The sequence below is a fragment of the Mustela nigripes genome, chromosome 3 (assembly GCF_022355385.1).
Source record: "Mustela nigripes isolate SB6536 chromosome 3, MUSNIG.SB6536, whole genome shotgun sequence".
Lineage (NCBI taxonomy): Eukaryota > Metazoa > Chordata > Mammalia > Carnivora > Mustelidae > Mustela > Mustela nigripes.
Genome location: NC_081559.1, coordinates 189,439,606 through 189,461,948, shown reverse-complemented (window position 1 = coordinate 189,461,948; position 22,343 = coordinate 189,439,606). Strand labels below are relative to the sequence as shown.

At 47.1% G+C, this 22,343-nt stretch overlaps 1 long non-coding RNA gene across 5 annotated transcripts in view; it reads right to left on the bottom strand.

The window, feature by feature from the left end:
* Positions 1 to 22,096, bottom strand: part of LOC132013287 (uncharacterized) — a 55,457-nt gene extending 33,361 nt beyond the window's left edge. For 2 of the 5 annotated variants that reach the window (XR_009402969.1, XR_009402967.1), the window contains exons 1-2: positions 22,013 to 22,096; positions 20,036 to 20,158 (exon numbers count right to left, since the gene is read on the bottom strand). This is a non-coding gene — a long non-coding RNA (uncharacterized LOC132013287). Of the gene's footprint in view, positions 1 to 12,675; positions 12,928 to 20,035; positions 20,159 to 20,437; positions 20,512 to 22,012 lie in introns of those variants that run through there. The other 3 variants (XR_009402966.1, XR_009402971.1, XR_009402968.1) reach the window with 3 other exon arrangements.
* Between the last annotated feature and the right edge of the window lie 247 nt (positions 22,097 to 22,343).

Below are 22,343 nucleotides of genomic sequence, written 5' to 3'. Positions count from 1 at the left end.
GTCTAGGGATTGAGCCCCGCATCAGAACCCCTGCGCAGTGGGGAGTCTGCTTTTCCCTCTCCATCTGTCCCTCCCCCAGCTCATGCTCTCCCTCATGTGCTCTCTCTCTCTCTGAAATATATAAATAAATTTTTTTAAAAAAATTAAAAAATCTATCTGCTCATCCATTAAAATCAAATTTTCCTTTATGTGAACATACATACAAGGGTCATTTAAAAGTCTTTGCTAAGTGTAATGTATGCACTATCTTGGATTCTTGGATTTGGTTTCTATTAACTGTTGTGGGTTTTTTTGGGGGGGTGTTTTTTTTTTTTTTTTTGCAATGGCTTACATTTTCCTATTTTTTGTTATGTCTAATGAAACCTTAATTTTTTTTTAAAGATTTTATTTATTTATATGAGAGAGAAAAAGAGCACAAGAGGGCACAATCAATGGAGAGGGAGAAGCAGGCTGGCCATCGAGCAGAGAGCCTGATGTGCTACTCAGTCCCAAGACTCTGGGATCATGACTTGAGCTGAAGGCAGTTGCTTAACTGACTGAGCCACCCAGGGGCCCCTCATTGATTTTTTTTTATAGATTTTAAAAATTTACTTCATCTGTTATTGTTATATTCAGTTAGCCAACATATAGTACATCATTAGCTTTTTTTGTTTTTTTACATCATTAGTTTTTGATGTAGTGAATAGTGAACATTGTGAAAAGGACATAATAGAAAGTCTGGCTTCAGTTATCACCCTCTGAAATGACAAAGCATTTATTACTGGTTAATCACTTGAACTCGCAAAGGTTGGTTTCACACCTTGTTCATTCAGATCTGTGGAAAGTTATTTTCCTTGAAAAGGGTTTTTTCCAAGCCCCTCTAACTTGCTAGGATCTCAACATGGCAGGTCCATGGCAGGATCCTTATTCTTTTTTTTTTTTTTTTTTTTTTTTTTTTAAAGATTTTATTTATTTATTTGACAGAGAGAGATCACAAGTAGGCAGAGAGGCAGGCAGAGAGAGAGAGGAGGAAGCAGGCTCCCTGCTGAGCAGAGAGCCCGATGTGGGACTCGATCCCAGGACCCTGAGATCATGACCTGAGCCGAAGGCAGCGGCTTAACCCACTGAGCCACCCAGGCGCCCAGGATCCTTATTCTTAAAGCATGTTCTTTCTGGTGTCTCAGCTGGATGTCAGGTGTGTTAAGTGAATTTCTCTAATCAGCAAGGCAAAAACTCCAGTTCCTCTAGCACTCCTTGACCTCTAGTAACTCTACTCTGTTCTCAATGCTAGAACAGCTGCTCTGTGATAAGGCTTGGGAGGTTTGCTCTGTGTACATACAGCCAAACCTCAGGCACAACATCTCAGGGGCTCCTCCATCAATTCATGGGGCTCCTTTCCTACTTAGGCTTCTCCCCTCCAAAGTCCTACCCTGGGGATTCCATCTACCTAAAATCCTGAACTCTGATCTCTGTTTCTTTAGCTCAGTAGGACCACAGACTCCGTCTAGATTCCATCTTATCATGCCACAGTCAAGAGAATGTCCCAGACATAAAGCTGGAAGATCATGGTCTTCACCTCATGAATTTCTGTTCTCCCAGAAATTCTGTTCTCTCTCCTCAATCCATTGCTGATTGCCCACTGCCTGAGAGCAGTTCTTTTATTTTTATTTCCAGCTTTATGTTTGTTTACAGCAGGAGAGATAATCCAATACCAGTTATTGCATCATGGCTGGAAGTTTGTGCAATGTATTTTTAACTTTCCCCATACTGATTTATAGGTAAGCATAGCAAAAGCAGGATGAAATGGCTGTTGGTTGAGCCAACCCACAGTATATTTCCCAATCTAGAAATATATTATCAATCAACTTTGAAGTAAAATGAAAAGAGTTTCAGACCTGCCAGGACTAAAAACTTAATAATATAATAAGTTAAAATGTCCTTCTGCATGTTCTTTCTTAGAAAAATACTGGAAGAGACACTTACTAAAATGAAAAAAAAAAAAAATAGAAAAGGAAGACCCAGAATCCAAGGGACAGAGAATTCAGCTCAGGAGAATGAGACAATCAAAGGGAAATCTCAGGATGGCCATTGTGTGCCAACCTGAGAAAGGGATCTATTCAGATTGAAAGAGAAAGCTATAGTGATGCAGGAGACAGGTTTCCAGTAAACATAAAAATAAAACTGAGAGTGTATAACTGTGATTAAGTTTTTGGGGAATTACTGACAGGCACATGACAGAAGATGAGAACACTGAAAAAGAAAGCAATAGGTACACAGAACATAATAGAAAATCAAGGCAATTATTAACTCCAGGTTTAAAAAAAAGTCATAATCTACCTAACTGCATACTACTTTGCCTAGCAAGGACTGATATTTACATAGTTGGAATTCTATAGACATTATTTATTGTTTAACCAAAAATTGTGGGTAAATCTTATTAAGATACATGATGCCCTTGAAGGTCCATCCAGCTGTGGTGTCTGTGATGGGTTTTGAGCCCTTGTATAATCTCTGCCTGTTTCCCCTTCTACTACTGTATTTGGGGGGAACTATATCTTCCTATTCTTCCTATAGGGAAAAGGAGGTTTCCTGAAAACCTCCCAAATCACTCGGAGAAGTTAATGCTCTGCTGATATGCCACAACCTTAAGTCCATCAGTCCCAGATTGAAGATTTGTCTCTCTTTCATATTCTCTTCTATGGAAAAGCCATTTTGGATAGGATTGTCCTGTGAAGTCTTGTTGAAATTTCATCCACTCTGCTGGTGGTGTTAAGGTCTCAGGGCCCATCTTGGGACCTGGATACAGCATTTGGTTTCCAGATTAGAGTAGTGGGGCATCCACAGGAGACCCAAACCCTATCCCAGCAGTAAAGATACAAGTTGCTCGCACACCTATTGTATGAATAATACTGATTTGTCTCCCACTAGGCTATTATTCTTCCTTATGCAGTTCTCTTGGTCTGGATCTTCAGAAGGCAAGAGGAGTGAGACGTAAGGTCAGAGTATTGTGTCCACCACCTTAAACTCCCAATAAGGCACAGAGAGTCACTGTAGAGTCCAGTAGAAAGACATTGATGTGAATACAATGGCATGCATCCGTCAATCCTCCATGAGTGTTGTTCCATTAAATGGAACATAAAACAAAGAGATGTACCAAGTTTGTAAGAAATCCAGGGAGAATCCCATAGTTCTGCCTGGTCCAAAGGTACCTGGGAAGACTTCCAAAGGGAATGACTGACCCCATCCCTGACGTTCACCCTGACATGTCACTTCATAATAACCCTCCAATAACAGTGACTCGGTTGAGCAACTCAGGCCCTTAAGAAACATTTTGACAACCTCCTGCCTTGGAGAGAAGCTCAGCAGTTATTAAGAGAGGAGAAGGCAGCCAGCAGCCCTGCCAAGCAGGCAGAGAGTCCCTGCTGAGGCCATTATAAAGGGAAGCCATAAGGGAATGTACTAGAAAAGCTGAGGATTGGATAAGGACCCCAGACTGGGGCTCCCTGAGCCTTTGATTAAGACAGGCCAAGTTTGTTCTCCCTGCTCTGGAAAACGTGCTTTCTGTGAATCCAGGGCCTGGAGTTCTAAACAAGGAGGCCATTAAAAGATAGATTAAAAGGCATAAAAATAGTAGAAGATTTCACAGCACAGTGAGGCCTGTCAAGTCCGGGCTCACAGAGGGAATAGCTTTAAGGCAATGATCAAAATGAGTCACCAGTGTCTGCTTCGATTGTGCTGAGGACTCTTGAAAAGGCAAAACCGGGACTATTGTTTGTGTCAAAAATACTTCTGAAGAGGCTGCAGAAATCAAAAAGGTGCTGATGTGCCAAAGTCTAAAGGGAGAGAAAGGGGAGAGAGAGAGCAGTCGGTAGTCTTAACACACAAGGGGCAGCAGGTGAGAAAGAGAGCACTTCAGGGAAGATAGAAGAGGGGCCAATGATAGAAAGAAGGGGAGTCATGAAGGCAGTGTGAGTCCCAGCTCGGTCACAAGGGAGGCCCTTGCTTTTATTGAGCTTCTACTGTGTGCTACATACCGAACTCGTCACCTTACATGTGACACTCGAGAAACAACAATTGCTTAAGGAAGCTGTGTAACCTTGCACATGTCACTGTCCCTCTTGGAACCTCAGTGTCTTCTTCTGGAAAATGAAGGTAATCATCCATCCCTTCCAGGGTGGTGGAAGACTATATTATTATTACATTTGCTAGGTGTGCCATAACAGAGTGGGTGGCTCCCAGGGTGGGTAGCTTAAACGACAGATATTAGTTTTGTCACGATTCTAGAGGTTAGAGGTCTAGAAAGATGTCACCAGTGTGGTTTCTCCTGGGGTCTCTCTCCTTGCTGTGTAGATGGCCGTCTTCCCCTGCATCTTCACATGACCTTCACTCCACGTGTGTCTGTGTCCTAATCTCTTCTTATGAAGACACGCTCACCTTGGATTAAGTCTCACCCGTATGACCTCATTATACCTTAATTGTCAAAAGGCTCTGTCTCCAGACACAGTTACAGTCTGAGATCCTGAATAGAGGTTAGTACTTCAACTCATCAATTTGGAGGACATGTGTCACCCCATATCAGAAGTTTAGATGAGATAACATAGATAAAAGGACCAATCTCCTAAGAAGGGTTTGATGCGTAATCACCAAATGTAATGAAAATCATTCAATAATCATGATCCTGATAACATTTATTGAGAACACGTTACAATCTGACCACTGTAGTGAACACATCATATTCACACATTATTTTATACAAACTCATGACGAGTCCGGGAGTAGGTCACATTTGAATCCCCACTTGATTAACAGAGAGACTGAGGAATATACACACTAGGACAGGGAACTGTCTAACATCATACAATAAATAGTGGAGTCAGAATCCAAAACTCCATCTGTCGGCTTCCTGAACGCTGTGATCCTTATCATTCCACTGGCTGGTTTTCTAGAAAGATAGAAACCTGACTTTGGGCTGATCTGGAAGGTGACCCAATACCAAATCCTTTCCCCACTCCCCAAGTCTCTGTACCACGCCCCAGCCCCTCTGAAAACCTTCCCAGCCAGCCAACCTCCCCCTCTTTGGCATTCTTCTGGTGATGGGGAACTCACTCTCTACTGAGGTAACTGGTCCAATCTCTGGACAAATCTAATGGTTTAAAAGTACTTCCTCCTGCAGGCAAACAGATGGATTTCAGAATCAAAATAGTTGTGGAGTAGAGTCATTCTCGATTGTCACTTCCAGGGAGGGAATCTTTGACAAGTTCCCGTTGCTTTTAGAGGTAAAATAGTCATAACTTGTTCTTCTTAAAAACTGCCAACAGCGTGAAGAGAATCAAGACTGAAGACCGAAATTGCTTTTCTCTCCTCCTGCTCACACTGTCAGCAGGGACCCAGCCAACTGTGGAAGATCTTCAGTCGGGGCTAAATTTATATTCATTCAGGTGTCGCCGGACTGTGCTTTCTTGCGTCTCTCCTCTGATCAATGCACTCATTAAAGACCCGGGCTCAGCAATAGATTTGCCTTAATGCCTGTCACCCTCAGGTTTCAATAACACAAGCTCAGAGAGACTCTAACAAGCCACTGAAGAATGAAGAGAAAAAAAGGCTCTTTCTTTCCCTCCTTCTAGAGAGTCCTGAAATTGTTTCTCTTCCTCCTTTAAAAATGGCTCTATTGACTATATTAGTTTTATTTAGGAGTTTAACGGGGCACGTAATGGAAAAGGGAGCCTGGTAAAATATTTCTATGAAAGTGTTCATGGGAGCCTTTGGATTTGGATATGTATTCCAAAGCACCGAAAAACTTGAGCCCCTCTGTTTTTCTCAACTTGAAAGATTTGCTTGAACTCTTAAAATCAAAGAATCTGTGTTTAACCCTTACCTCATTAATTACTTTTTCTTGTGACAGGAGTATGTGTTTGTTTTTGCACCTTTCCTTCTGGAATCTGTCACACGCTCATGTGTTTCCACAGCTCCAACACGGTGTGCGTGTCACATTCTTACTACTATTTTCACTAAACAATCTACCAGGAGTATTTCGGATGTCGCTTCACTTCCTATAATTAGCATCTTATTACGGAGTGATTTATGGAATGGCCCTTCTTATCCGTTCCCGTTAGATTATGTCCTTTTCTCTCATCACTATCTAGAAGGCAACAGTAAATGTCTCCACGCATGTTGCTATTTTCTCCACTTAAAGTATTTGAGGTTTGAGCTCCATGAACAGGATCAGAGTCTATGAGCCGTCCTATGACTTCTCTCTAGATGTATGTGCACACCTTCATGTTAAGACAGAACCAGTTTTAGCCACTATGGAAGACAATACAGATAGTCCCCCCAAAATTAAAGCTAGAAGTACCCTACGATCTAGTAACGGCACTACGGGGTATTAACCCCCCCAAAATATGAAAATATTAATTTGAAGGGATATGTATCCCTATGTTTACTGCAGCATTATCTACAGTAGCTAGACCGTGGAAGTGACCCAAATGTCCATCAGTAGAAGAACAGATAAAGAAGGTGTGGCATATAGCTACACAATGGAATATTATTAGGCCACAAAGAGAGAATAAAATCTTTCCATCTGCAAGAACATGGATGACTCTAGAGAGTATAACGCTGTATGAAGTAAGTCAGTCAGGGAAAGACAAATACAGTATGATTTCACTCATAGGTCGAATGCAAGAAACAAAACAGTGAACAAAGGGGGATTAAAAAAAAGAAAGACCAACCACAAAACAGACTCTTCACTGGAGAGAACAAACTGATGGTCACCGGAGGGGAGGTGGGTGGGGGATGGGGGAAAGAGGTGATGGGGATGAAGCAGCGTGATTATTGTGATGAGCACGTGTGGGATGGATGTCTGCAGGTGCTGAACCACTAGACTGTACACCTGAAACTGATTAAATGCTGTATGTTCACTACACTGGAATTAAAATACTTTAAAAAGAGTATACCAGTTTTATCACCACTTCACCAATACCAAACGACAGATATATGCCTTCCTAATGAGCTCTTCCGTCTTTCTATTCGTACATTTATTTAATTTTTACAGGGAAATGTTAATCACCCTCCAGAACCTTCACTGTCTCTTAGTATGGACACTGTTTCTATTACCTGAAACCAAGCTACTCCTATGATCTCCGCTACCCACTTTGGATGTCACGGTACTTCATGCTTCTTCAGAGTTGAGGGTTGGATGCCCATCTCTTCCTTTGCAGCGAGCAATTTATGATGCGTAAGTCTAGCTACATAGCTCAAGAGTTGAACGCTGGCCAGACGGTGATCCCTGAGCTAGGGGCTGCAATGGTCAGGCTTATTTTAACAGATACGGAAACTAGGCATAGACAGACAAAGGAGCACTATTTATCTATTTGACAGAGACAGAGATCACAAGTAGGCAGAGAGGCAGGTGGGGTGGAAGAAGCAGGCTCCCTGCTGAGCAGAGAGCCCAATGTGGGGCTCGATCCCAGGACCCTGAGATCATGACCTGAGCTGAAGGCAGAGGCTTCAACCCACTGAGCCACCCAGGTGCCCAGAGGAGCACTGCCTAGGGGGAGAGCCGATTCAGAGCTTTAGCCACCTGACATTCAACGTGGGCTCTATTTTCTTCACCACAACTGCAGCCGTGCACAACCAAATGGCGAGGCTGGGTGTGGGCAATGCACTCACGCTCTTATTATCAGTCTCCTGTTGCAACAGAGCTCGAAAGGACGGGAGACAATTTTTCAAGCACGTAGCGGGGAAATAATTCTGTGAACCCTTTTGATACTATTATTGAGCAAATTGGACTAGCCTATTATGGAGCCACCGTTTGCTCAAAATGATGGCTGGAATTTATTCCGTGTCCCCGTACACACGCTCTGTGCTAAACGCCTCCCGGCTGCTCTCTCAATATCCCAAACACTCCATTTTGTAGACGGGCCAGCTGAAGGTGACAGAGCTGAGGAAACTTCTGAAAGACCATTATTGGTAGCTAGTGGTGGAGCTGGAGCTCACCAAACCCCTTAACAGGTTTTGTGCAGCCTCTCATTTCGTGGAAGGAAAACCTGAGGCCGAGAGGGCTTGAGTGCAGAGAGGGCTTGAGTTAGGGAACGAAAAATCACACAGAGACAGATCTGCCCTTAAAGCCACACTACCCAAATCTTTGTTCCAGAAGGATTCCAAATAATGGATCACATCCTCCTGCTGGGAAGTGAGACTAAATTCCTCTCCTCTTGATTTGGGGCTTTATTTAGTGATTTGTTTCCAAAGAGTAAGACGGGGAGTGGGGAGGGAGAGTTATGTCTCTGTGCCGGAGAACCCTGGCCGTTTTGACCAGTTCCCTTCACTGGGAAGTTGAAGTTCCCTTCAACTTACATTGATATCCTGCTCCTCTGACACCATGAAGCCTGAAGGACACTTCACCTCTGCGATAGCTTTTCAAAAATCTACAATAAATCTACACTCTAATCAGATGGAATTAAGTGGAGGGACATTCTACAAAATGCCTGCCTGGTATCCTTCAAAATGGTCCAGAACATGGAAGAAAAAGCTCAGGAACTCGCCTCAGATCAGAAGAGCCCAAAGAGCCAAGACAACTAAACACAATGTGGGCTTCTGCACTGCATCAGAGAGCAGAAGAAGGGCGTGAGCGGAAAAATGGCTGACCTCCAAATGATGTCTGTCAGTTAAGAGCATGGCATCAATATCAATTTCTTAGGGGCGCCTGGGTGGCTCAGTGGGTTAAGCCGCTGCCTTCGGCTCAGGTCATGATCTCAGGGTCCTGGGATCGAGTCCCACATCGGGCTCTCTGCTCAGCAGGGAGCTGGCTTCCTTCCTCTCTCTCTGCCTGCCTCTCTGCCTACTTGTGATCTCTCTCTGTCAAATAAATAAAAATAAAAATCTTAAAAAAAAATTTTAAAAAAAATCAATTTCTTAGATCTGGTAATGGCTCTATAGTTTATCTCCCTCAGTTCCACGTACCATAGGTGTATGCCAGAGCACAAAGGAATGTGCTGCAGTGTCTTCACAATGTTTTTTGTAAATCCAAAATATCCCGAAATAAAAAGCTTAAAATAAAATGAAAACAAAAATAAACAGGTTTCCTAAGCCCATGCTCCCTATTTTGTGGACATTCCCTAATAACAGCTTATGATCCCCGCAAGGAGAGGGGTGCAGAATAATATTTGGGAAACACTTCGCCGTAAACGATTTAGAGCTGGTATTCCTGGAATGTCTGCGCCCTCATAAACATCCCCCTCCACACACACACACACACTGCATGCTGCTAAAATCGGTTCCAAACACGCACAGCACTCTCTTGTCAGACTGAGAGCCCTGGGGTTTCCTGCAGCCACTTGCTAGGGTAGAATTGTCCCAGGTTGTTTTTTCCTTTTTTTTTTTTTCTTTATAGGGGCAACAATACAGCAGCTGAGCTTTTATAGAAAGAGAATGACATTCTTTCCATTTTTTTTTTAAAGGGAACAGTTAAAAATATGCATTGGTACATACTGCAATTATCATTCAGAAGAAATGCAGGAATGGTGACATTAACTAATGGGAGTGTAGCAGCTGCCTGCTAATTGAAAGCCATCCTCAGCAGCGCAGAGGTGTCCGATGCTAATTGCTAATTTAGTCTGTCTGTCTGATGTGGAAAAGAGACCCACCAGACAGGGATGGAGGCTGCTTTCTCCTTCTGCACCGCCCAGAGTCAGTTCACCCTCAATAGGGTGTTTGTTGGAAAGAGAGGAAATGTTAACCTGTGACCATGATTTCCTCAACTTACCCTCATCTTTGGTTCACTGAGATTTTCCAGAGAGCAAGACTCAATGAACACTGTTAATGAGATGCTTGTTATGGGGCACTCATGTTAACTGAAAACTAACCACATGTCAGTACCATGTCCCTAATCCTCTGGCCAGCCTGTGGGGAAAATAGTACCAGGTCCCTTTTATAAACGTGAAATGACCTGTCAAGCTTTCACCTTGAGAAGTGACAGGCACGGACTTCTGTCCTCCAGCCCAGCCTATCCCTCTCCACTAGAATGCCTCTTACGAGTTGGGTGTCCTGCTTGGCCACTGGACGTCAGGATGATTGTTTTAATCACTTAGTAATCTATGTATGCCCCCTCTTTCCAGAAGTCTTACGGGGATTAAATAAAACTGGATAGAAAGCCAATTGTGTTCCCCAAAGTATCTGGTGCAGGGTAGATGCTGGAAGTTTCCTGGAGGGCTGGCGCACAAAGTTGCAAGACCCACGATGACCGTTAGGAGAAACGAGAGAGGAGGTAGGATGTGGAGGGAACAACAGGAAATGCACTCAAGGCATATATATCCCTGTCCTTAGAGTCTGCCTTACCACTTTGTGATTTTTTTTTTTAACTCTCATTGGGTTATGTGTCTTTGAGAGCAATCAACCGTGCATTAAATCTTTTCTTCTCTTTCTCCACTGTGCCTTGTACATACTGAATCGCACATGACTCATTTGCTCATCTGTAAGTGATAATACCCACTTCAAAGGCACACGGTGGGTTGCTCAAACAATGGGTGTCATGTGCTTAGCACATGCCTGACACGTGTGAGGCTCAACAATGGCAGCCCGGGGTTCAGTGCACCGACTGATTTGAGTTAAATTGCTTAAGCAGATACAAATTGTAAAAGGTTGTATAGTCAGAGGATAACGTGCTTCAGTGCTGCCGACCTGTAAAAGAAGGAGGGGGAGAGGGAAGGATGTGAGGAGAGGGGCGATTGGAGGGGGGCATGAAGACCTGCCCATGCCTTTGTCCACTCGGCACAGGGGGGATGCCAGGACCTCAGAAAAGGTAGCAGTGCCTGTTGGACAGAGAGTCCAGAATCCAAGGACATTGGCAACATATGGACAACAGAATCATTTGTCAGATCCCAGGAAGCTTACAGAAGTATGTGGGGCACTTTATAAGGGTTACAGTCTTGCATAGTCAAGTGTTGCCTTTGGGTCAGATGTGAAGGAACTTGCTGCATTATTCTCAGGCCCATAGATATGTTCCTCCTGGCTGCTGTTTGCTCAGGCACCCAAGCTGGAAGGGGTTCTGCACGTCACCGTTCTATAGATATTGTGAGCCAGTGAGCATGCCCCAGTACACCCTGCTCAACCATTAGCGGTCACTGTCCCCCAGCCATCCCTCCTAGAACATGCCCCTTCACTCTCTAATCTGGCCATGACCTTCCAAAAGCCTGGCCCCCAGAGCTGAAACAAAGCTCCCAGATTACTCTCATCACTCTAGATCAGAAGTCTGCTTCTCCCAATATAACCCAAGATGTGTCCGCTTTGGTATTAGCTTAGCCTTCTGTTGCCATGTGACACAGAACCACAACCTTGGAGCTTAGACCAATGCCCATGTATGAGCCCATGGTTCTGCCAGTCACAAGTTGGGCCCAGAGTGTCTGGGTTCTCTGCTCAGGGCATCCCAAGGCTAAGAAGAAAGCATTTGTCAGACCAAATGCTAATCTAAGGGTTCTGGGGAAAAGTCTTCTTCTAAATTCCATCTTGAAGGCAGAACCCAGTACCTCTTAGTTGCGGACTAAGGACCCCCTCTCTTGCCATCTGTCAGCCAAAGGTCATTCTCAACTCCAAGAGGCCACCCACTTTCCCCCATGGGGCCCCCTTCCTTCCTTAAGCCCATGATGGTACATCAAATCCTTCTCAAATCTTGGACTGCCCGTGTCTGACCTTCAAACCAAGAGCTAAAGAGCTTGTGGGATTAAGTCAGGCCCACCCAGTAATCTCTGGATGTTAAAGTCAACTAATCTGGAACCCTAATTATGTCGGCAAAAGCCTTTAGCCATAATCCTAGGAAAGATGTATCATCATGACCCAGACACCACCCAAATTCAAGGGAGGAGAATATACAAGAGCGGGGATTATTGTATCAAAGTTCTCCACAGAAAGAGAAGCAATAGATGATACAAATATCATCTATTAAGATATAAGTAGACATATACATATATGTATATACATATATAGATATTATGATTTTATATGGGAAATGGCTCACTGCTGCAGAGGCTAGCAAGTCTGAGATCTATAGGACAGGTCACCAGGCTGGAAACCAGACAAGGGGTGAGTTGCCTGTAGTCGTGAGGCATATTTTTTGCTTTGGGAAACCTGTTTTTGCTCTTCAAGCCATCAACTGATTGGTTGAGGCCCACCCACACTATTAAGAATAATGTCTTTTACTTAAAGTCAGCCTACTAGAGATGTTAATGTCACCTGCAAAATACCTTAACAGCAATACCTGCATTGGATGCAATTACATAAGTGGGTTCTAAGGCTTCAAGGAGTGGACACAGAAAACTAAATTACATGGGTTAACTTAGAGCTCCGTCTAGTCCACTTTCGCGAACAGTGCGATCACCCTGACGAGCCCGTTGCAGTTGTGATCAACCAAGACCCCCGCGGGTCCGGGCACTGTCGCCCTTTGTATCACAAGCGCACACGTCCAAATGTTCACGGGATGTCATCGCTGCCCTTGTCCAAGGGCAGAAAAGCACCCACGGCCTTCCCCTGCCCAGAAAAGCCTCATTCAATGCTTCTCAAGGAGAATGGTCGCCCAGAGTCATGTCCTCCTCCAGGCAGAGGAACTCAGAGAGTTTGAGAGGGGCTTGGCAGGGCCCCTGCAGGTGGTGCAGGGGAACCCTGGTCCTGAGCCTCAGCATCTCTGCAGACAAGGAGCTCTGACAGCTCTTCTGTACACATTTTACACAAAGCCTGTTTATTTTAAAAATCCATTTCTCTCCTACAGACGGCAGACTGCAGGAAGAACCACGAGCACATCAGAGGCCCTGCCGCGGCCATTCGGATCCTCCCTCTCCGGGCGGCTCCAGCGCTTCCCTGGGAAGGAGAGCACATTTCCGGCAACGGGTGACTTCTGCACCAGAGCAGCAGGCCCCCACCTGGGGTGCGGGGGGTACAGAAGCTGGCTTTGGTCTCAGGGGGCTGCAGGTAAGAGGTAGAGAAATGCCAGGAAAATAGTGCCCAAGACGTCTGCCGCGTGTTTGTCGTGTACCCCCATACCTCGGGCGTGGAGGGAGCAGCCGTGGAGAGCAGCTGAGATTTATCTGGTGAGGGACCACCTTCTAGAGCCAGCACTACCCCAGCTTCTCCCACATCCAGCCACACCAGTGAGGCGCTGACAGCTAGCCCCCCTTTCCAGGAAGATGGTGCTGTATCAAAATACTGTGCAGGTAAGTTTGTTTGTTTGTTTGTTTTATGATTATTTATTTATTTATTTGAGGCGGGGGAAGAGAACAGAGCTAGTGAGAATACTACTGGAGGTGGAGAGGGGTAGAGGAAGAGGGAGAAGCAGGCTCCTCGCTGAGCAGGGAGCCTGATGTGGGTCTCGATCCCAGGACCCTGGGATCAGGACCTGAGCAGGGGGCAGACACTTAACACCGGGAGCCATCCAGGCACCCCGGGCATTTATGTTTTGTGGCAAATCAGGGCAGAGCTCGCAGCAGATGCAGCTTCACCCTGACACTCGATTCCAGCCTCGCCTAGAGTTCACTCCGTGTGGCAGAATCTGGCCTTGAGCTACAAAGGGAGTCCCGAACTGTAGGCGCACCCCTCCTACAGGGACACTTCCCTAGCGGGTACACAAGGCTTGTGAGTAGCCCTGATGGGCACCTTCAAGGAAGGGGAGACGTGGGAGCCAAGAGCCTCCTGCCCTCCCTGCAGACAGTTTGGAGTAGCAGTTGTCTGCCTCTCCAAAGGTCCAGGAGGTGCAGGGGACCCTTTGCCCATAGCAGCAACGTCCTGACATAGCTCAGGGCAGCTTTTCCTTCTGACCTGTCTCCCTCTGGATCTTCACTCCTTGAGGGCTCCTTGTGATCATCGTCCAAATGAATCACATAAATATAAGTCCTCCTCCCAGTCCTTCTGCTTTGGGGGCCATCCTAACCAGGACACCATCTCTGGAACCAAGGGGGCTGTCTCATTAATGGTTCCCAGTTGGCCCAACCCTTCCTGAGCAGCCGGTGCTAACTCTCTGTGTCCCAGATTCAAATAGAGCAACCTTGACCATGAAGAAGATGCATCAATATACTTGACTATGGAAACACAACACATCCCTGGAAAATTCAGGTTCCTGCAAAGTTAAGAAACCTCAGAAATCCCTTCACAAACTCTATCTCCCATGCGGGAAATTACAATATGCATGCCTTTACCTCTCTGTTTTCAACAGTGCTTGAGGTCAAGGGCATGGGGAAGAATACACTTGAAAATGCTTACAGTACCTATAGAACAGACAACAAGAACAATGAGATTGAGGACAGGGCTGGCAGGATCAGAGTAGAGATATTTGCAATGACCTTGGTGAGGAAGTGACACGAAGCACACCGAGGCTTTGCGTCTGCTTCCCCTCAGCTTCTAGGATGGGGACAGGGAGAACATGTGCAGGAGGCACCTTAAGCCCATGAGCCTTAAGTGACAAACCCTTGGTGACAAACCCTCCTGGGATTGTTCCCAGGGAGGGAGAGAAGGAGAGAAACATCATCAAGGTCGATACAGATGTGGTCAAGGGCCAGACACACAAAATAGAAGGCTAGTGCCCGTGTCTGAGTCAGAACAGACACGGCCATGATGTGTAACAATGCACGGTCTAGGTAGTTCAAAACTCCCAAGTTTTGCTTCTCTCTTACGCAGGATGTCCCTCGAGGGTGGGCCTGGGGTTCTGCTCCATACTGTCTTTATGCCAGCACCAGTGCAGGGGATAGCCCCTGTCCCTTGTGGCCACTGATTGGCAGTGGGAAGGAAACATGGCATGTGACTTCCCTGGCACAGAAGCACCATCACCTCTGCTCATGTGACCTTGACCCAGGGCAGTCACAGGACGGCACTAGAGAAGTTAGGATTGCAGCCTTACCAGAGGGCAGAGAGCTGAAAAAGGCTGGCAAAGAATGCAATTTCCTGCAAAACACACTTCAGTACACCTCTTCCAGGACCCCATAAGGAAGCTCCCAACTCTGCCCAGGAAACAGTCGTGGCTAAATGGATATTAATTGTATGATTGATTTTTTTTGCTATTTTCAGGAATAATAAGTACCGTTAACCTTTTGGTTACTTACAATTTAGTCTTTCTTATCACATTCGTATGTGTTATGTGTGGGCACTTTCATATACTTAGTAATAGCTTACTTATATGTGTGTGTGTGTGTGTGTGTGTGTGTGTGTTTTAAATTCATTTTCATTTGGTTAATTTATTTTATATATCAAGCCACACAGACATCAAGAGAATAGATTTCCGTGTGGTTTCCAGCCGGCACTTCCCTTTTGTCTCCCTGATGTTTGTAATTAGGGGGCAGAAAAGATCCCCCATTTACCAAACTCTAAGAGGGGAGAGAGCCAAGGGCCTGGTCCTGGGCCGGCCACCCACTGGCTTGGTGTCCACATGGCCACTTTGCCTCTCTGGGGCTCTTTCCTCAACTGTAACCAGAAAACAAGACAGAGGTTGGATTAAAAGCTGGCAAAGGTCGCTCCTGGCTATATTTAAATGGCACTCCTTTACTAAAAGGCATGATTTGATCCCTATTTTGGGGAGTTCAGAGTACTTTTTAAAAATATAACACTATATCCGTCTACCTTTCAAACAGATACAAGTCTTCCCTCCTATCATTCTCCTAGGAGCTCCCAGAATTTGACATACGCAGTAAACATTCTTTAAATAGTCATCTTGGGACGATCTGCAAATGACAAGCCATTCTGGACTGAAGCACTCGTGACTCTCATCAACCTTACTTAGATATACGGTTCACTTAAACAACAGTTAATGTTTTTTGAACACTTCATAAGCCAGGCATTCATTGTTCTAACAGGTTATGTTTTTGAAACACCCTCTTCGTGAGCCCTCATAATAACTTGGTGAGTCAGTGTTATTATGGCTTCCCCTTTGGACAGGTGAGTCAACCGAGGCACGGCAAGTGACATTTCTGAGGCCACGCCTCTGGGCAGGAGGGGAAAGCACTCCCTCGGAGAACCCCGCCCCTGCCCCCAAGACTTTTACTCCCAGACCCCATCACTCATCCTTGTTTCCTACTCACCAACCCCCCCCACCCACTTTCCAGAAGCTTCTCTCTGCTCATGCCTCTCCCTTTCTCCTGAAGGCCAACCACTATCTCTCTTTTCAGGATTATATAGCATATCTATTTCAAGACACCTGCTGGCTTTGTTTGAGCCTTCCATTCTCTTTCAGGACAAAAGCCTGAGGATAGGGGTAGGAAAAAATGTGTAACTTCTCACCTGTGTGTGTGCAGGGGGCCCGGGAAAGGCCCCACGATTCTGCCAATACCTGTGCTCATCAGAGCTGGGGTGCCCCCCTCAGCCCCTTCCTTTTCTCCACCCATAAGACCCAGCAGCAGACCCGCTCCCTGGCGAGAAATGACATCTAAACCCAACAGATAGTTTCTAATTTCACCTTCTTGGAGTTTTCATTTTAGCAATAAATCTCCTCAAGTGGCTATTGCTCCAGAAGCCTTTTCAAAGAAAAAATGAAAACCGTGATCACCACCGTGAGAAAACCAATGCATTTTTTTCGGTTACAGAAATGAAGAGACCCGAGTCATTCCCACCCAGAAAATACGCTCAGTTTGGCTGCGAATCCAGCCTTCTGGGTGCTCCTGGGTTGCCGACCAAGGGGCAGGGGCCCTACTACTCCTTCCCTGATGCTCCCGTCTGCCCCGCCTCCTCTCTGGAAGAGCAAGGCCTGCTCTAAGCGGAACATTTATGCTCCGCTCCATTTCCTCCTCCGTCTGATGAGGACAAAGAACCTCGGACCTGTGGGTGATGGGACCACTAAGCCCACAAGGCATAAGCCTCAGAGAGCCTGGGGCCCTGGAGGGGTCTGTGAGTCCTGGCTGAGTTCAAATCTAAATGGAACTTGGGAATGAATATGCTGACTTAATGAACTTGGATGGGGTCAATTTCAGGGGTCCCCGTGGTGGGCTAGAGGCAGCCAGGGAAAGAAATCTGTCCCTCCACCAGAGGTTTCCAGAATGTAAGAAGACACACACACACACACACAGAACCAGTCCTAGCTCAGACGAGGGCTGACTTGCAGTAAATGAGTAACAAGACATGTCTTCTTATTTCAGACACAATCAGGGTGGCTCTTATGAGTGTTGGACACACTAGGAGATCCCAAAAGAAGTGCTAAGGACAGCAACACCTGGGTGTCTCAGTCAGCTGGACCTCTGCCTTCAGCTCAGGTCGTGGTCCTGGGGTTCTGGGATCGAGTCCTGAGTCGGGCTGCTTGCCTATCATTTAGCCTGCTTCTCCCTGCCTGTTGCTCTCCCAGCTTGTGTGCGCATGCTCCCTCTCTCTCCCTCTCTCTCTCTCTCTCTGTGACAAATAAATAAATTTAAAAATCTTGGCAGGGGAGTTGGTGGGGAGTGGAGAAGTGCTAAGGATTTTCCTAAAGGATCCGGTGGTTTGTGTAGGCTCAGACAAATCTTGCAGAATGCAAAATGCCATTGAGGACAGCATGCAAAATTATGCAATATTAATTCTTGTTTATAGAATACCTTCTATAAGCCGAAGACTACACATTAGCTGTATTCATCCTCAAAACCATACTGTTTTCCATCGCAGTGATGAAGAAATGAGCCCTTTTGCCGACCCACTGGGAAAGTCACTCAATTTGGTGTCCTTGAGGTTCATTCCGGGTGGGGGTCATTAGCCCCTCCTCCCAGACGAAGGAGTTGAATTGGCTTATCCACAGACACCCCAGAACTAGTCAGCAATGGAATCTGGTCAACGTACTAGGTCATGCTGCCTCCTGACCCCCTGTATTAGGTATTTCTCACCAGCAAAACCCAGTCCATGATGTCGTACCAGGACCCCAACAAACCCACAGCCCCGCAGCTGGGGAGTAGATATCTGCCTCCTGGAGTCAGCCAAGGTACTGGTATCCGTCCTCGAGGTCGGAGGTTGGCAGCTGCTACAGGAAGAGGAACCCAGGAACAGAGACACATAGGAAGTGTCACGGGAATATAGAGGAAGGAGCCAGGACTGAGAAACAGCAGGACAGACCCAGAAACCCAATAATGGAGGGCCTTGACTGGCATGCCAAGAATGCAGACTTTGAACCATCCTCCAGGAGGAGCTCTTGGAATATGGCAACAAGGCCTGGCGGGGTCAGATCAGTGGTCCAGAAGGAGCTCTGCGCTGGGGCTAGGGGCAGGCTAGAAGGAAGGAAGCTGCGTTTGCCCAGGAGAGGGTACGTGGCTACGGCTACAAAGAAATGGTGAAGAAGGAAGGGCTTTCCAGGATGGCTTGTCACCAGTCTTTGCTCTCCTTGCGCAGACATTCATTTTTCACCTGTTTTGCTCACTAACATGCCCCCCCTACAGTACCCAGTATGGAATCGGCACCTCATAAATATTCATGGACTGAAAAGATAAATGCATAAAGGCAGACCTGTCAAGGGCCAGGTAGGACTCTCATTGACAATGAGAGCGGCCAGTCCTAAGATTCCAAATCGGAACCCAGAGGGTTCATCCCACAGCCTGTGCATGACTTCTGCCCAGGTGGGTAGAATGGGAGGGGCCCGGTCCCTGGGAATGACCCCGAGAGACGGAGACCCAGGAATGGAGAACCAGAGGTCGGCAAACATCTGACTTAAAGAGGATAAACTTCGGCTCCACAAGCTTGCCCTCTCTCCAAACACTGTCTCCAAGCCGTGACACCCTAGGACATTCTCAGCAACATTTATGGGCACAAAGGCCAGTTTGGGGAAAATTAAAATATTTACAAGCTGCGTTTTCTTTTTTCACTCAAGATGCAAATAGCTTTCCTGAGCCCCAGGGGGATAATGTATGTTCGGGCAGCATAGCTAACTAAGAGAATTGAACAAAGCCCGTGGGGGATGCAGCACTCTGAGCCTCCACATTCACGTTCGGAATATTCGAGAAATAGTAACCGAGAGGCAGCTTCCTAACATCTTCTTCTCTCATCTGTGAGTCCCTTTCAAGTCTGAATCTTCAAAATGCTCCAAGGTCTATACTAAGTCCCCACTTTACAGAGGGCAGCAGTGGGGTGCTCCCAAGATCACAAGGAGAGTTAGTGGCGTGGGTTAGATTAGATGAGCGTGTTTCACTTATGGTGGCGTTATCCAAGCGCCCAGTGAATGCCTGCCTCTGGCGCTGGTCCCTGGGCAGCGCAGACAGGAAGCCCTGTGGTACAGGCTGGTCTGTCACCGTGCACAGACCAGCTATCACAGGCCTGCGGGGTCTCCCTGTCCTTGTTCTGGGCCAAGTGACCTGTTGGGCTCTCAGCAGCCCTAAAGGGGCTGTTGCCCCCGACGGAGGATGGATGGCCCACCACCATGCCCATGGGACCCCACAGAGGCACAGGGACTTGAAGAAATGGAAATGTCGGGCGCCTGGGTGGCTCAGTGGGTTAAAGCCGCTGCCTTTGGCTCGGGTCATGGTCTCAGGGTCCTGGGATCGAGTCCCACATCGGGCTCTCTGCTCTGCAGGGAGCCTGCTTCCCTCTACCTCTCTCTCTCTCTCTCTTAAAAAAAAAAAAGAAAGGGAAAAAAAAAAAAGAAATGGAAAGCCAAGCCGAGGGTCTCCTTGAGAAATCCTCTCTCGCCCACCCTATCCACCTACCAGATGTAAAACCAAAGTGTTATTTCGATTAGATAGGAGCCCGTTCTCCGTGAGGGCACGGTGAGTGATGCTCGGCCCAACTTCTTTTTGGAATCTCAGGCATCTTTGGGTTGTAAAAATGAAAACAAAAACGAAGTCCAGTCCTTTTTGCCGGAGAGAACCCACCCTTTGAGAACCCATCCTTCCCCCGCTCCCAGGACTGAAGGGTGACCCCTGACTTCTGGTCCCGGTTGGTGACCTTGTCGCTCACACGCCTGAGGGGAGACTTTCCTGGTGTGATGTCATCGCCTGTGTATGCAGAAAATAGGAGTCACCGAAGCAAAAGGGAAGGGCTATAGCAGCCCTTAATGGTGGAGACAGGCTGGGAGGCAGAAAGAGAGCCTGAAATGAAATGGAAGGTGCGTATGGCCACTCTCCAGTCGTCTGTCATTAGGCAAGTTTACCTCATGGTTCGCAGCGGACGTGGACAGCCGCCACCGGACGCAGGCAGGACTGGGAGGGCTGGAAGACGCACAGCCGCCTTGATCTCGTGGCCGCCTACTATGAGCCGTGTGCTTTTCTCTTTTCTGTAATAAACAGGAGGGTGTGCCTGGAGAGTCCACTGTCTGAAACTGCTGTCCAGATGGTGGCTGCAAGCAGCCCTCCCCTCCCCGTGAAGTCACCCACATCAGAATCCCTTTCAGGACCTCCAGGGTTTGCTCCCCTCCCCCACCTTCATCCTTCTTTCCCTCCCCCAGGACCCCAGGGATGTTGATCTTCTCTCCCTGGGCTCTGTACCCCCGCCCCAGGCTCCCCCCGAGGGGGGACACTGGTTCTCTGAGTCACTCAGGAAGTGCTCTCTGCACCTTGCGCCAAGTAGCGCGCAGCCGGGAGCTGGGTTTGCACCTAAGCTCTGCGCACTCTGAGCCATCCAGTGCTGCCTTCTAGGGGAGAGCCCGCATGCTGAGCACGGCCTGCCAACTGGTCAACGTCACGGGGATATGACCTCCCTGTCCTCCTCCTCATGCTTCCTCAACCCCTCCCAGACAAGAACAGAACATGTCATGCTGGCCTCTGCTCCAAAGCAGCGGTGTCAATCTCGAATCAAGTACTCCCTTTACCCTGGCAAAAGCACCTGCTTCAGCCGTATTTAGACCAGTGCTGCTCAGCCGGGAGTGAGTTGTGCCTCCTAGGTAACATTTCACGTTGGTCGGGGGACATGTTCGATTGTCAAAGCTGGGAGTGGGGGGTTGTTACCAGCATCTACTGGGTGAGGCCAGGCTAAACCTGTTCAAAACATCCCCGTCCTCCGACAAAGAATTAACTGGCCCACAATGTCAACTGGGTCAAGGTTGAGAAATCCTGCTCCCGACCATGTGCATTGCTTGAAGGTGGAAATCTCCACCTTACTTACTGTCAGATCCCCAGTACCAGCTCAGAACCTGGCACAGAGTCAGAATCCAATATGCTTTGCTGTTGGTGAATAGAGGGAAGAATGAACGAATTCTTCCCTCCCTAAAACATCTGCGATGCACCATCACCTGCCTGCAAACATGTCCATGTCCTGAAGCCCATAAGCATTCAGGCAACGTATCCACACATACCTGCATGGACACACAGATGAGCACACACCCAGATGGGCGTGCAAACACATACACACACACATATGCAGACACATATACACACTACACTCCCATCTGATGCCAGATTCCAGGGACCGGCCTCACTCCCGACACGATCACCCCGCCCCCTGTCCTTAGGAGGATTAGGAGCCTCTTTGCTTGGCCACAGTCGGCGTGACCTGGGTGCAGACACCTCCGCAGAGACATTAAGCGTTCCTTGTAATTAATTTCACTGACTAGACACATTTTCCTACTGTGGCTCCATTATTAAATAAGCAGCGGACCCAAAAGCAAAAAGATCCTTTTTGTAATTACACACGCAGAAGGTAACTCAACAACTGGAAAAGTGAAATGTCAATTTGACAATTGCATAATGGCCCAGACCGACTGGCAGCCAGGTCTGTGTCATTAAAGCTAGTGACGCTGGTGGGCAGTGAGCAAGGAGTGGAGGGGCTGGAGGAAATGGGGGAGGAGGGGGTCAGCTCCAGGAGCAGTGTGAGCTGGAACAGGTGCAGGAAGGCAGGGGAGGAAGGGGCCACGAGGCAGAGGCTCTGCCCCATCTCCCACACCACTGTCTCCTCTGGAGCTGGAGGAGTCTAAAGCGATGGACAGCAATGAAAAGCCCAGATTCCCAGGCGAGGTGGTGTAAAGTTTTAGGAGCTGATTTGCTAGAAAAATTGGAATTGGAAGAGGCTGGGGTTGAGCAGCTCTTGGTTCTGTGATCCAGATCAAATTACTACTGGCCTTCCCCACTTTTGCCCTACAGAAATCCACAAGGTTGTAAAGGTTGGGTCACAGGCCCACGGGGCTTCCCTTTACCTGGCATTCACCGACCTGTAGATATTTCTTAATTACTCATTCTCTCCTGCTGCTATGCTGCAAGCTCCCTGAGCCAAAAGAAGGTGTCTTACTCATTTCTGTACCTCCAGTGACTGTCTTAGTAAATGTGTAATGAATGAGTGAGTAAATAAATGAACCAACAAAGAACCCACCTCGAGTTTCAGGGGAGAGGCAGGGCAAAAGGACAGGCGCCAGCTGTCAGAAGACCTCATTTGCTGTGTCAGGATTTGGGTTTTATTCCAGAGGTCACAAAGAGTTAACCGGGGGTGGGGCGGTATGTTAAGTTTAGGGTGTTAAAAAGATTCTTTGG